The sequence below is a fragment of the Canis lupus genome, chromosome 25, assembly GCF_011100685.1.
Source record: "Canis lupus familiaris isolate Mischka breed German Shepherd chromosome 25, alternate assembly UU_Cfam_GSD_1.0, whole genome shotgun sequence".
NCBI classification, from domain to species: Eukaryota; Metazoa; Chordata; class Mammalia; order Carnivora; family Canidae; genus Canis; species Canis lupus.
This window is the reverse complement of record NC_049246.1, coordinates 35,854,533-35,870,311: the sequence shown is the minus strand read 5'-3', so window position 1 is coordinate 35,870,311 and position 15,779 is coordinate 35,854,533. Positions and strand designations below refer to the sequence as shown.

The window sequence follows — 15,779 nt, the reverse complement described above, 5'->3', positions numbered from 1 at the left end:
TCTTGGAGGCTTTACTAGGAAGCTACATTGCCCAAAATTTTAAATTCTAGTGGGCACCACTTCTCAAAGTGTGTTCCAGTAACTCTTCCCAAAGGAGATCTGTCAGGGGTTGATTTGTTTCCCCTCAAAAGAGAAGTTAGGGATCCCTGGGTGGCGCAGCAGTTTGGCACCTGCCTTTGGCCCAGGGCGCGATCCTGGAGACCCGGGATCGAATCCCACATCAGGCTCCCGGTGCATGGAGCCTGCTTCTCCCTCTGCCTATGTCTCTGCCTCTCTCTCTTTCTCTCTCTGTGACTATCATAAATAAATAAAGATTAAAAAAAAAAAAAGAGAGAGAGAAGTTAAAGTCTCAACCCAAGTACCTGTGAATGTGACCTAATTTGGAAACAGGGTCTCTGTAGATGTCACCAAGTTAAAGATGAGCTCATCCTGGATGGCATAGTATGGGATTCTCTCCTGGAAACTTTGAGAGCGCACAGTCCTGCCAACACCTTGATTTTGAACTTCTGGCCTCCAGAACTGTGAGGGAATATATTTTTGTTGCTTTTAAGCCACCCATATTGTGGTACTTGGTTGAAGCAGCCACAGGAAATTATACAAGGTCTGTGAGAAATGGTGCATTCACGAGAGTCTTTAACCTGAGGGGGAAAAAATGTAAAGGTTTTATTTTTAAGTAATCTCTACACTCAGTGTAGTGCTCAAACTTAAAATCCTGAGATCAAGAGTTGCATGCTCCACCAGCAAAGCCAGCCAAGCACCTCCCTGAAAAAAAATTTAAGTACCCCACCATACACCAGTGAAATTACGATCTCTGAGGGGTGGATACTTTTTTAGGTATTTCTTTAAAGCTCCCAGGAAATTCTGGTGCACAGTGAACAAAATTAAACAAGTTTCCTTACTTGTTAATTTCCCAGCCTAGTGAATACACTATGGATTACTTGATTATTGGATTATTTAGATGCAGAATTTCCCAAGCCTACATGACCAGAGAAACAATTTTTTAATTGAACCTCTTCTCTTCTCCAAGACACATGTGTAGCAGAACACACTTTGGACACACTGCTATCTTTTGTTGTGTTTTTATGGTCTCAGTGGTTGAGTGGTAACACCTGCTTTGAAATCTTTCCAGGCCAAAGTCATTGCTATGATGCTTCATATTATAGAGGTTGGCCCTTTTTCACCTACATGTGTGTATTCTAGAATAGATTAGATCTTCTCAACAGAGAAAGTGTGAAAGCACTGGGTGCATTCATCCAGTCACATGTCTTACACAGGTTCTTTTATTTTCATTTGCAGACCTTGGACCTAGTATCCATCTAGTTGATTGCTAAAGCATATGGATCTACTTTTAAATGCTAACACTGACTAGCTGAGCTCATTCTCACCAAGCCTATAACTTTAAATCACTTCAATCTATGTCACATATAGTTGCAAAAATATCATATATTTGCATGGGTACACACACCCACTTTTGTTTATACAGGATGTCCCAAACCTCATGCATTCCATTCATCCCCATTAAACAGTTATTTTTTTTTAAGATTTATTCATTTATTTTAGAGAGAGAGCACAAGTGGGAGGAGCAGAGGGAGAAAAAGAGGGAGGAGAGAATACAAAGCAGACTCCATGCCGAGCACAGAGCCCAATATGGGGCTCGGTCCCAAGACCCCAAGATCACAACCTGAGCCAAAATCAAGAGTTGCGCACTCAACCAACTACACCATCCGGGTGTCCCTAAATAGCTATTCTTAACCCATGGTTATGGATGGAGAGGGATCCATGAACTTAAAGAGAAATAAAAAGTATCTTTAGTTTTTCACTAACTTCCTTTAATTATTAATGTAGGCAAAAAACAACAAATGTAGCAATGGCAATACCTGTGACTTTGTCACTAATGGAAATCACAGACTTTCAAAACATATCACATTACAGGGGTTGCAAGAACCTCAAAACAGCACTTATAATCATCATTTCTTCAAAGCTATGTGGTTATTACATCTGCTTTTAGATCTTGTTATTTGATGCATTCATGTTGAAGTACAGGCATTATGTATCAAATGTATATTTGTTTAATATTTTGAGAGTTTTTCAATATAATCAGTTTCATTTGCAATCTTGTACATTTCATACTCTACGTTTTAAAATGTGGCTCTGATTTACAGTCTTCACCTGGATGCCAAAGTGTCCATGGCATTAAAAAAGGTGAAGAACTCCTGTTTTACATAATCTAGTGTATAGAAGGATAGCCTGGGACTATTGTTGAAAATGTAGAATCATGAAACTTATCCTCAGAGAATTTGACTCAGTTGGTCAGAGGTGGGACCCAAAAGTCTGCATTTTTAAGCATACAAAGGGATACTGGCACAGATTTTTTCATGGACTGCATTTTGTGAAAAAGTGCTCTAGAAATTCTTAACTTTACTCTTGGGTCAAATAAGAGCATCAAAGTCAAGTCTTTAGGTAATGTTGTTTTAACTTATTATCTCATTATTTTGGTGCTTTACACTTCATTATGTCATTGGCACAGGGGGAAGATACCAGAAGTAGTGGATGTAGAAAATCTGATGCTTTACTCACTGTCAAGAGTTCCTAAATGTTACCAACTTATCATTGTATATTTCTATAGAGATCGCTGGCAGAATTTTTATGGATCTCAAATCAGAAAAAGTCGTGCTACTCCTAAGCAACTTTTTAAAAATCTTTGAACATTATTAATCCTGAAATGACTTTTCTCTTCTTATTGGCCGCAAGAAGACATAAGCCTAACTTTATGTCTTATGTCTAGAATCACTGAGTATAAATGATACACATCTGTGGCTGAATACTACTTTGGATGATTTTAGTGATTCTCCATTGAAACCATACCGGAAACATCCACTTGCTACCTCTGAAAAGCTTCGTTATAGCAGGAAAACAAAAGGAAACAAAAGGTACCAAGGCTCGGCTTATGAACTTCAGAATCTACCGAGATGCACAGCAGAGAAAACAAATGAGAGAACACATTTTTAAGTCTCAAAATCCCGGTATGGCAGGATCAAATGCCACAGCTATAAAGGGATCATGGCATAAGGTTTATACTATAAATAATAAATTTGGAAGTAACTAATAAAGTGCCAGACTACCCTGTTCTGACCAGCTGATGTTTGCACAGACCAGAGGATGGGAATGTGTGGCCAGAAGCAGAGAGGAACAAAGAATACAAGACCTGCAGCCTGCTCTCCCTCCCCCTTCTCTGGTCCCAAGCCAGTAATATTGTAGATCCAAGAGAAGCAGAGACCTGGGTGCAGGCCTAGAGGAGCTATGCACAGGGTCCCCTACCTCTCGTGCCAGCATGCCCAGGCAGCACCACAGCAGAAAGGAATAGACCCTATGCTCCTTACATCCTAGAGTGTTGGAAGAGAGAGCCTCAAACGTTCCTGCTCTCCAGTCTCAAATGTAGTTGATGGAGGGCCAATGAGCCCAAAGAGGGATGGTGACGGATACATTGGCTAATCCTAACACAGACAGAAATCAGAAACTAGATGGAAACACCTCACAAAAGCAAGGATTGCTTTCTCAGGCCATAAAAATAGGGGCGCAAAGATGGAATTTTCTTAAGTTTCTGTAATTCAACTTATTTTCTATCCCAAGCCTCAGTCCTGCCTACTGGTGAGGTTTTGCTTCTGGTTGATTCAGGGTTTCCCAGCCTATTAGGCATGTTTTCCCCCTTATGCCTTTGTCTACTGCGGGGGATGGGGGGAGCTCTGCATTTTGGGTGCTGGGAGCATTGGCTGATGACTCTGCTGCTATAACAAAATATCATAGACCAAGTGGCTTAAACAACAGGCATTAACTTCTCACAGTTCTGGAGACTGCAAGTCCAAGACCAAGCTGCTAGCAGATTCCGTTCTTGGTGAAGGCCTGCTCCTTGGCTTGCAGACAACTGCCATCTTACGGTGTCGTCACATGACTTCTTCTTTATGGAAGCATGAAAAGACAGAACTTTGTTCTCTGCTTCTTGTGAGGACACTAATCCCATTGTGAGGGCTCTACCTTCATGATCTCATCTAAATCTAATTACTCCCAAAGGCCCCTCCTCCAAATACTGTCACATTGGGGCTTACGGCTTCAATATATGAATTTATGGGAGACATAAACATCAGTCCATAATAGGCGTGGAGGGTTGCACCTGGCCCAGACCATCAATTATACTGTGATATCTCCTAATGCATCCTCACTCCTGCTGTGTTCTCTCCATCACTCAGGCCCTTCTCATGGCTTTACTCTGGTGCCTTATTTGGGATGCTCACAATGTCTCACCTTCATGCTGCTTCAGCTTCTTGGCCTGTGGAAGCTCTGTCTTTTAGGATTGGACAGTAGGGCTCCCCATTTGTTCTTTCCAGAAATTCTACCTTATGTCCTTCCGGACTTTGACTTTTGGTCCTAAGCATCTATTTTCTCTCAGTTATGATTTGCAAAGATCTGTGTTGTAATGCCAAAGCTGATGTAGGCATGAATAGTTTCTGCATTTCTATTTGTAAGGTTCCTGGACTGTGGGGGGCCAGATGAGCAGGGGTGGCCTGATGGGAGCTGGCAGAGGGATTACAGTGATAAGACACAGGACAACTAATGCTTCCACACATATACAGGTACACATCTCTGAGGGCCAGGCTTACCCTGCCTCTATTATTTTCTTACTTTTACCCTTGCCTATGTGTGCTATTCTCTTGAAGCGTGTGTGTGTGTGTGTGTGTGTGTGTGTGTGTGTGTGTGTGGTTGAGAGAGATTTTGTTCAAATGCTTTATAGATTTGAGAGACACAGATAATAAAATGTAACATGTCTTGGTAGGGCAAGAAATTCACTAAGATGTAGCTATTAATTATCTGCATTTCACAGATAATTAATAGTAGATGTTCACTAAATCCTGTGTATTTCACTATCTCCATGTTTACAGCCGAGGAAATGAATAATCCAAGGGTTTAAGTGACTTGCTTCATATGATACAAGTAATGTGTCAGAGAACTGGAACTCAGAATTGGCCCTCTCCTGCCACTGACCCTGTACTCTTTCCCTGTAACACATGGTTTCTTTCTAATACTTTTTCAAGTGATTTTACATTTATGCATCCAGTGGGTTCATTATACTTTGCTACCAGGGTGTTAAAATTGATCTTCAAATGATGTTTCTAAAGAACTTGGAATTTCCCAGGTGAAAATTCTCATTGAAAACAGCTGTATTGTCAGCTCTTAATTATTGGTGACAGCGAGAGGCAGGGATGGAGCAGTTGAATGAGATTCATAATTAATCCCCTTCTCTTCATCAAGAGTCTCAACCTGCTTCTTCCAAAAGTTCTCCTGCTAGAGCTGCCCACTGGGAGAAACTAGTTTCCTGAGAGGATGAACTCCCAAGGTGTGAGCTGGGGAGAGTTGTTGGGACCAGACATCTGCATTAATGTGGCAGTGAAACAGCAATTCAGAAGAACAAAGGAATGCAGGTGGCTTAAGAAAAGAGTGGAGTGATCCAAGTAAGAGAATTTCAAGAGAGATTTTTAACCAGAAATAAATGTTCAAATCAAAGTTGTGAGTCTGCTCAGATCTTGCCATTACCATTTACTATTTTATTGAGTCAACATCACATCACTTTTGTTGGAGAGGAGACAGGACCTCCTCAACTGTCAGACAATCTGAAAAGAGACAGCAATTTAAAGGGTTTATCACCTACTTTTTGAAACCTTTTTTTTTCTATGTGGAGAGTTACTTGTCCAAACTCCATTTTTGAATTTAGGTCCTGAAGGACAAGTGGAAATGACAAAGTGACCAAGAAACTTGCTGCGCTGTTGTAGAAATTATATTCCCAGAGCTTCAAACATTTACTAAGTACCTACTATGTGACAGGTAATGAAATATATTGATTACTGCAAACACAAGGGAGGCCACACACCCTCTGACCTTTTGTATCAGAGCTTACAGAAAAGTTAAAGTCATCCAGCAGGGAAAAATGTAAGCCATGGGCAAATAAGCAGGAAGCTGCAGGGCATATTAGTCTAAAACCATATGTCTGCTTCCTTCTCTGACGGAAAAGCTCATGAAGTATCTGCCCCAGCATTAATCAAAGGCATTAGAATTATGAACGAGCCCATAACCCTTTGACAGCCTTCCAGTATGAACAGCCAACTTCAGCATATGAGACTAAGACGAAACGTACCTGAACCAATTATGACTTCATGGCACTGATATGAATGTAAGAGTAACAAAAGCAAAAAGACCCAGGGTTCACCTGACCACCACACCCCAGATAGAGTCCCACCTTTCGGCTACTCCTCACTTACTGGTCTCTGAAATTTCTAAGGCTTCAGAAGATACCCCATTTTTTAACAAGAAAAGGAAGGAAGGAAGGAAGGAAGGAAGGAAGGAAGGAAGGAAGGAAGGAAGGAAGGAACTGACATATAAATAAAACATTGAATCAGGCAGTTATTACAAGACTTCCCCTAAAACACAACCATTTGCAAACCTCTATCAAAGAAGAATACAGAATTTCTCTGGAAGAGGAAGAGAAGGCAGATTTATACAAACTCAGTGCCTAGAATCTGGATCCCAGTGGAGCAGGTCCCACTTCTGGCTAGCTTTTTCTGGGGACCTGAGAAGTGGGGTCTGGATTAGCCTGAGATCTTCTTTCCCAAAGAAAAATGCCAAAGGCTATGTACCCTCTTATGGATGCTGATATTGTTAATTAGCGAGCTCTAACACACTGTTGTCATAGGGTATCCCCACATGAACCAAGGCTCTGGACCAGAAAAGGAGATGTCTCTCAATTATATCTCATTGCAGCAGCGAGTCTCTTGCTCTCTCTGCCATTTACTGTCACTGGTCAAAACCCTGGTGGTTCTTTCTTGGAAATTCAGACTCAAAATGAAGACTGGTTTGCAAACTCCCCAAATGCATTGGAATAGCCAGGCCTAGAGAGAAATTAACAAGTAGCAGTTTACCCAAATGTAATCATGAACCAGTCCTCAAACTCAAAAGGAAAGGAATTCAGAGTAAAATTGATGAAAACTGAATCCAATTTTCAGAGTATCAACGGCATGAGGTGTGTTTATTTATATTTCTGTATTTCTATACCCTTTCAAAAATCATGAAAACTAGTTAATTACTCATAGTAACATTAAAATGGGATTAAATATAACCTGGTATAGCAATCTATGGTGTTGATAAACCTTTACTTCTCCACTCTGGGCTGGCTCTGGACCGGAGATCCCCAGTGGTCAGAAGTGTTATGATACTTGAGACCTATCCTGAAATAGGAAGATGAAGAGAAGGAAAAAGAGCAGGATCAAGAGGAAAAGAAGAGGGCGGAGGAGGGGAGAAAAGAGAAGGAAGAAGAGGGAGAGGAAGGGTTTCTTCTGGTGGATTCCCCCATAACCAGCACATACTGGAGCTGGTTACAAGAGCTGCTTGCTGTGATAGACCGTGTGTTATTGGTGTCCTCCTGCCTTTGAAATTCATCACATTATGAGTTTCTTCTGCCTACACAAAGCCCCTGATGTACCTTGCATATTCCCTGGCTCCTGGTAGGCCCTAGATAAATATTTGTTAAAGGCCATTGAATAGAATGTCATGCCTTTATATATCTTGCTGGTAGTAGAAGTTTCTTCCTAAACCCTGATAGTCTATATGTCTAGCTCCAATTAGATACTTTATGAGACTATCCCAGCCGGTCAAACACCATGAGGGTACTCATAAATGCAGTGCCCTTTGGATGATCCATATTTCTGAAAGCAGTTCTTCATCTTCTATAATGACCACTTTATAAAAACCCTGCTTAATTTCTGACCATCCAGTCTGCAGCCCTTGCTTTTTCTCTGACTCTTCTCTTTACCCACACTCAAGGTTCATTACCTATATAAAGGAAAGAAGAAAGGGAAGCAGAAAGAGGACATGGAGGAGGGAGAGAAGGAGAAGAATATGTAGGTATGAGAAAATACTAAAAAGAAAAATAAGTATGCATGCATATACATATATATATAGCATTTTTGGTCTTACTGTTGTAGAAAAAGGGAAAAATGAGAGGTATTACTCTTCTTTCTCAAGAGGGTAAGTAGGGCTCCGAGTCATACAAACTATGTTTCTTTTGAGTAAGGGACAGGTAGGGCTAGGTAGGGAGAGATAGGTAGGGAGCTATACCACCAGGCTCACAGAGATCCCAGGCTCACAGATGTGAAGAACTGTTATAGATGAGATATTTTCATGATAGTTACAAACAAAACCAGAGATAAGGAAATATGAGACCACTTTGTTTGTCTTAAATGTTATAGACAAGATAGTTTCATGATAGTTACGAACTGACCACTGAAATTTACCAAATTTCCACGGAGAAGTAAACACGGTGCTACCAGTGGTGACATCAAGTTCCTCAATCAGTTTTCTATAAAAGACTGACCATAAAAGCCCTCATGGCCACCCAGTCACGACCCCTCTCACCTTAGAGAGCTTTTTTTCTTTCTTTTCTGCACTTTCACTTAATAAAATATCAGTTCACTTCACCTTTTGTGTCCATGAGGTTAATTCTTCAACTGTCTAAGAACCCTGCAACACTTTTGCCCACCGGGCAGGGTTAAAAGACCTTTGTTTTCTAAAGCATGTGATCTTTGTGACCAAAAAACCCTCAAAAAAAACAAATAAACTGGATTGTCTGAAAAGAGAACATGTGCTGGGGCTTGGGACTGGGATGGCAGAGGGAGAGCAGAGTGACAAATGTAGACCTTGGAGAGGGCTGGGAAGATTTACAGGACTAGGAGGGGACAAAGATTTATAGATTCTGGGAGTAATGTGGATCCATTTCCTACTCCTTGGTATGCCCTGGAGATATCAGGACCTCAGCAAATTGTCTCTGCAGGCACATCTAGGTGATGAGATCCTGGGCTCAGGGCAGCTGGCATTCACAAAGGCCATCCTTGCCAGCTTGCACAGAGGCAGCTAGCTTCAAGGACTGTGTGGGCTTACTCACTGGACATGTTCACCGGAACTAGAGTGTGACCAGCAAATATTCTGTACTTTTTAAGAAACTATGACTCTTGACTCAAGGAAAACAGAGAGTGAGGGGAAGGAGCCCCAGTTGCAGCTAAGATTGAGTTGTCCTTTGGCCTGGCAGGATGTGGGCTCACAATAAATTAAATTAGAGTTAGGGATGGAAAACTTCTCTTATTTCTCATGTTGTATGAAAAGTAAAACTCATACCCACTAGAGCTGAACTCTGCCCCACCCACAACCCACACCTCACTTAACCCCTTTAGGTTAAGTCCCCTCACTGCAACTGGAAGCATCCCTGTACGGTCTGACCTCAGGAAGTGCCCACCATTCTACAGCTTAGCCTCGTGCATCCCAGACTTTGCAAGGCAGATCTGCCTTTAAAATGCATGAACCAACACTAGTTAGAAGTTAATATTTCATGGGTTAATCCCTTACTGTACTGCGGCTTTACAATGTCAGAGTCTCAAAGCTTTGTCGTGAATGCTGTCCAACTTCCTAAGGCCCTCCGCTCTGAGCTGGCACTGAATGTTCAAAAGCACTTTCCCATTTCAGCCACAGCTCCTGCCTCAAAATTGCAAACTGCAGTCCTCAGAAGAGCTTTGTTTTGTCCCCGTATTTGTCATTTGCAAGGATTGAATCTGATATGTGATTATAAAGTAATGAGACTGACTTTTAAACAAATCACAGACCTTATGAATCCAGATGAGTGCTGGCCTTCAAAGATGTCACCTTGGGAGGCTGGCCACATACTCCAATGAGGCTGCCACCCAGACACCATTACTGGAATTTCTCTATGGAAACGGCCTGCAGGGACAATTAGCCAAATACAAAAGAAAATAGAAAATCAGTCCCACCACTCGGTGGCACTCATGGCTCTCAAGTATGATTCATTGTTTGTGGACCAGCCTCCCGTGGTAGCCTGTGTCCTCCTCCAGGGCACGTGTCTTACTCGTTTTTGCATGCCCCAGGCAGTACACAGAGCCCAAGCATATAGGAGACTCTTTATAAATGCTTAGTAAATAAGCAAGGACCTCAGTGGCCCAATGCATTTCTCCTTCCCCTTTTCCTCCATCTTCCCCATTGGACACTCATTAGCTATCTATATCCTCACTTTTTCGCTGCTTAAGTTACAACGAAAAAATACCCAGGGAGGGAACTAGAGTTAACTATAGAGCACAGAGGGACTCAGCCTTCTGTATCCATCGGGATAGGCTTGGTAACAAATCCTAAATTTCAAGGACCTAAAGCAGTAAGGATTAATTGCTAACTCTCTGTAGGTTAGCAATTAATGTGTGGGAGCAAGGGCGGGGGCTCTGCTTCACATGGCCATCACTCAGTTGCATACCCAGACCAACAGAAACTACCACGCTCTCAACAGGGACTTCAGGGTTCACAAAGTGTGAGAGAAATGAAGAGACCAGAGGTGCACACACCAGCAATTAAGTTACCTACCTGGAAAAAATATAAGCTTTTCACCCACAACCCACACAGCCCACTGGTCTCATGACTCCACTAGAAGGAGGGACAGGAGAGTAATTGAAATCCTCCTATGTGCCTGGAAGAAGAGGAGGACAAAAATCAAGAAATGGGTAAGTGTTAGAATTCTCTACCACAAATCAAATCGGTAAGTCAGCAAAAACAGATCAATAAGGGCATCATATGTGATACATTGTTATATTAATGGCCCCTCAATGGACCATGATTCCCAGAATCTGTTCCCTTGCTTAGTTAACTCTCACATTGACTATAAGCTTGGCCATGTGACTTTCTGTGTCCAATGAGACATCAGCAAATGTGACACAAGCCAGGAATTTATAAATGCTTGCCCACTGAGGCTTGCCTTCTTGGAATGCTGCCACTACAGTGTAGAAAGTCTAGGCTTTCTGCTGGAGAGGCCACCTAGAAAGGAGCAAAGGCGCCTCTGTTGATAGCCCCAGCCAATTGGAAGACGTGTATGAGGCCATCTCCATCAGCCAGCCCCAGATGAGCTGACAGCTGAGTGCAAGCATATGACTGAATCTGGCCAGCACCATGTGGGACAGAGATAAGCCATCCAAGCTAAGCCTGCCCAAATCACTGAACTACAGAAGAGTGAGCAAATAAATGGCTCTTGTTTGAAACTGAAAAAATGTGCAGTGATTTGTTGCACAGCATTAGAAAACCACTAAAGCAGTTCCTATCTAGTACAGGTGTGCTGCTGTAACAAAAATCTACAAGATGTGGTGGCTTGAGGACAAGACAGCATATTGGAGCTGGGAAAGCAGGGAATCAATTGTTAATAAAGACTAGATAAATGGTAGACAGGCTTTTAGTGTGTGCTAGAAAGGCAGTGAGGGGATTGTTACTAGAAGCTAGAAGAAGGACAGGCCGTGTTACATAGTGGCAAGATCATTGGCAGAAATATTGCATGTTGTAACTCAAATGATATGACATTTTTAATGAACTTATGGAATTGCCTAAGTAGATTTCTAGACACAATGTTGATAGCATCAGTTAGATGCTTCCTATTGCACGATAAGATCCTTTCAGAAAGGAATAAGCTAAAGAAGAAACTGTTCAGAATTCAGGCATATTTCTGAAGAAATGTAGAGAAATTCATCCCTTATATATCCAGCCAAACAAAGATTCTCAAGTATACAATAACCTCAACACAAAGATCAAGTCAAGGACATGTCTATAAGACCTCTGAAAGGCAGTTGCCTGCAGACCCTCTCAGCTGAACAGAAAGGGAGTCTGAGAATTTTGAGGGCACTGTCCCTCAGTAGTTTGAGGTCTATGTCAAAAAGAATTATGATGAAGTATGGGGGTTATGGAGCGAATCCTGATAAGATTCGTAGAAAACCCTAAAAATTTTTTCAGAGAGTTTTGTCAGTGAAAGCACTACAAGATCAGACTACAAGTGAAAGAGATAATTCAAAATAAAAAGGAACTTGGATGTCCACTTGCTACAAGCAGGAATCAGGCTGAGAAGGTACTTAGCTATAAACATGGATAATTTCCTATGGAAAAGAAAAAAACATGCCACAGAGTAGAGCCAAGAACCCATGGGGAAAATCTAAAAGCCGCAGAGAACAACCGAATAGGTAACCCTCTCAGGGAGGAGAATTAGGCCCTAATCAAGGAATGTTCTCTTACCCACATAGAGAAGCCATCATGTGACCAGCTAGACTTCATAAGTCTTGTGGACAGTGACTGTTTTGTGGTTGCCACCTTCTCCATTTTAAATGAAAGTATCCATCAGGTCTATCCAGCTCCTTTCTTACCACTGCATTTTAAGGGTGTGGGGGCAGAGCACTTGTCTTCTGAGTTCAAGGTTGCTGGATTAAGAGAAGCTGCACCGGGAGAGCCACACTTGAGATATCTCATCTGCGGGATAACCTGATGCAGACTGTAAGATAATGGACTTCAAGTTCAATGGCATAATAAAACTTTTGGGGGTCCTGAGAAGGATGAGTGTATTTTGCATGTTACAGGGAGTGATTTGCTGAAGCCAGAAGATAAGACTATAGTATTGAGTAGGGGACAGGTGAGGCTAGGTAAGGAGGGACAAGTAGGGGTTACGTAACTAGGCTCATGCAGAGGGCTATGTAACCAGGCCCACAGAAATCCCACATGTGAAGAAATGTTATAGATAAGATATTAACCCGAGTGACGTCTGGGTGGCTCAGCGGTTGGGCATCTGCCTTCGGCCCAAGGCTTAATCCTGGAGTCCTGGGATCGAGTCCCGCATCAGGCTCCCTGCATGGAGCCTACTTCTCCCTCTGCCTATGTTTCTGCCTCTGTGTGTGTGTGTCTCTCATGAATAAATAAATAAAATCTTTTTTAAAAAATATATTAACCAAAGAGAAGGGAAGGTAACAAATCTACCATATTTGTTCAAAATACAGACAGGATAGTCTCATGATACTTGCAAATCCATCATGTTTGTCATACATGTTATTGACATCATATTTACCAATTCCCTGATCAATTTTATGTAAAAGACCAACCATAAAAGTCCTGTGGCAAGCCACTCGAGACCCCTCTCACTCTAGACAGCTCTTTTCTTTCCTTTCTGTTCTCACCTTCACTGAATAAACTTTCACTTCACTTCATTCTTTTGTGCCTGCAAATTCATGACTCTATGAGACAAGAACCCTGCAACCCTTCGACAGTATCTTGTTTCTAAAGAAGGCCCATTTCTTCCATCTGTGTTGCACACCTTTGCAATGTGACTTGGCAGCTCCTTTCATTAAAGGTGAAACCTCTTTATCCATCCCTTGAATCTCGCTGGCTTTGTGACTGGCTTTGGCCACTCAAGTGTGACAAAAGTGATGGTGTGAGACTACTGAGCCCAGGCCTCCAAAGGCTTAACAACTGCAGCTTTCACACTTTTGAAAAATGGCTGTTATCATGTGAAAGAAAAATGGATTTTCCTGTTAAGAAGGGAGAAACTATGCAGAGGAGAACCAGACACCAGTTAAAAGCTCCAGCTGAGGCATGAGAGTGAGTCCACATTGAGAAATCCAGCCCCCGTTGAGCTAGGGATGGGGCCCGTAACCACAACAGCGAGCCGCCACCAGACCAGTAGAAGAACCACCCAGCTAAGCCCAGCTCTCATTTCAGAACTGTGAGCAAATAATTGATTGTTGTTTTAAGCCACAATTTTTGGCACAGTTTGTTACACACAAATAATAACTAAAATACTAAGAAATAGAGTAATGGTCCAGTGAGTGTATCTGTGCTATAGAAAAGCCAGCTGTTCACAAACACCTTAAGATGCACAGTCTTATTTTATTTCCTCCTTGACCTGTGTGATAGGTGTTGCCATCATCTCATCTATGGATGAAGAAACAGAGACTGGGAGAGAATGAGTAACTATTCAGCGCCATGCCACCTGTAACTGAACCAGGACTCAACTTTTTTTAATTTCAAAAACCAGGGTACTACTTGTCTTTTAGTGGTTCAGAGTCTCTGAATCAAGAGAGATGACACGAGAGGAGTTATACTTAAGGAGCCTTATCTGCTTCTGAGCCTGATGCAGATCATGAGATTATGGACTTCAGGCTTGATGCCATCATGAGAACTTTTTGTCACACTACTGGTGCCTCTGAGATGCTACAGTTAGATGAAATTAATGCAATCTGGAAATGAAAACCCCTAGAACTCAGAGATTACACATAACAGCCCAACTGTGTACAAGAGGACAACTACAGAGATACTAAGTAGACGGATGTTAATGAGAACACCAAGCACAGCCCTGCCTTCAGGTCTTTGCACTCACTATTTCCACCACATGAACCACTCTGCAAGGAATCCACAGGGCTTGCTCCTTCCCCTCCTTTAAATGTCTGCTCTTTGCTGCCTGGTCTGCAAGGCCTTCCCTGGCTGCCCAATCACAATGTATTCCCCTTCCAGATTTGCTTTACTCTGTAGGACTTACCACCCTCTGACATGTTATTTTCCTTACTGGTTTACTTATTTGTCTGCCTCCCCCGACTAGGATGCAAACTCCATCAGGAGAGGGATTTTTCATCTGTCTTATTTAATAGTGTATCCCCACTGCCTTGAATAGTTCCTAGCATGTGGTAGGTACTCCACAAATATGTGCTAAATGAATGAATGAACAGAATACAGTTTCCCCCACCTTAGTAAGAAATTGTGGATTAAAGATAGCTAAACTATAGAAGTTTCTGTCCAAATATCTGTTTTCTCTAGCTTTCTGGTTTCTGTGTCTCTGGTCAAACTCACCTTTCCTCACCCTCTGAATTCTAAAGGAAACTGCTAGGCTCTTTGGCTCCTAAGAAATGGAGCTTTTCAGTTCCATTTCAGTCCCAATACTCTGAGCCTCTGACCCCAGAACTTCAAGGCACTCATTCTTCTTCTGTTCCTTTCCCTGCTTTTCATGTGCTCTCTTGGACTCCCATCTGGCCTTGGCCACTGCTTCTGCACTTGTTGAACAAGAATTCTAGATACACACAGAAAGACATGCAGTGAGGTGAGAGAGGGGGAAATGATGAAGCTTCCTCAGGGATTCCAGGCAACGAAAATGGAGAAATGAGCATTTTAATGGATTTCCTTCTCTTAGGAAAGTTGGAGATCCTTGGGGAAAAGTGTGGACTCTTGGAGAAATCATGTCATAGGTTCTTGTTTCTGCCCCAATACCTTTGTTTATGCTGGGCATGCACACACACACACACACACACACACACACACACACTCATACCCCTGTGTGGAATGCCCATCTCTAATCCCAGATTGATCCCATATTTCAGAATCTACTTCTCCTTTGCTGCTTATTCTCACCACACCATCTAATTTCTCTTCTCTGAAACGCTATGGTATTTATGGTCTATAACAATCTATATCAGTCAAGGTCCTAGCAGAAAACAGATGTCACCCTTAGCTGGGATGTTTGAAGAGATGTTTAATAAAATGTCTATTTACAGAGGTATGAGCAAAGGTTAAATGAACTGCTTTTTCTGGGCCCTCTGGGAAGAAGATGCCAAGAGAAGATTAAACTTGCAAGAATTTTTTTATGGGAAATATCTATACGAGAAAATGGGAGGGGACTCTGGGAAGGCTGGAAGAACAGTCAAACCATGATGCCAGTTTAACCCTAAAGGAAGCCCAGAGGAATAGAAGGTAGAAGCATCCTAAGGATGATACAGTCTTAAGAAAGTTCACGAGCCCTCAAGTCAATGGCAGTCATCAGACAGTTCTGTGTCATCCAAGAATTGACCTTCTTTACCATAGCTACCACACTCATTCATTGACTGGAAGTGGCTCATGGG

The 15,779-nt window shown here is 42.1% G+C and overlaps 1 long non-coding RNA gene across 2 annotated transcripts in view; it reads right to left on the bottom strand.

Annotated features, from left to right (window-relative positions):
- The window catches only part of LOC119865851, a 41,033-nt gene extending 30,472 nt beyond the window's left edge, over nt 1-10,561 (bottom strand). The window contains exons 1-3 of one of the 2 annotated variants that reach the window (XR_005378253.1): nt 10,459-10,561; nt 9,696-9,810; nt 381-638 (exon numbers count right to left, since the gene is read on the bottom strand). This is a non-coding gene — a long non-coding RNA (uncharacterized LOC119865851). Of the gene's footprint in view, nt 1-380; nt 639-9,695; nt 9,811-10,458 lie in introns of those variants that run through there. The other variant, XR_005378254.1, reaches the window with a different exon arrangement.
- Between the last annotated feature and the right edge of the window lie 5,218 nt (nt 10,562-15,779).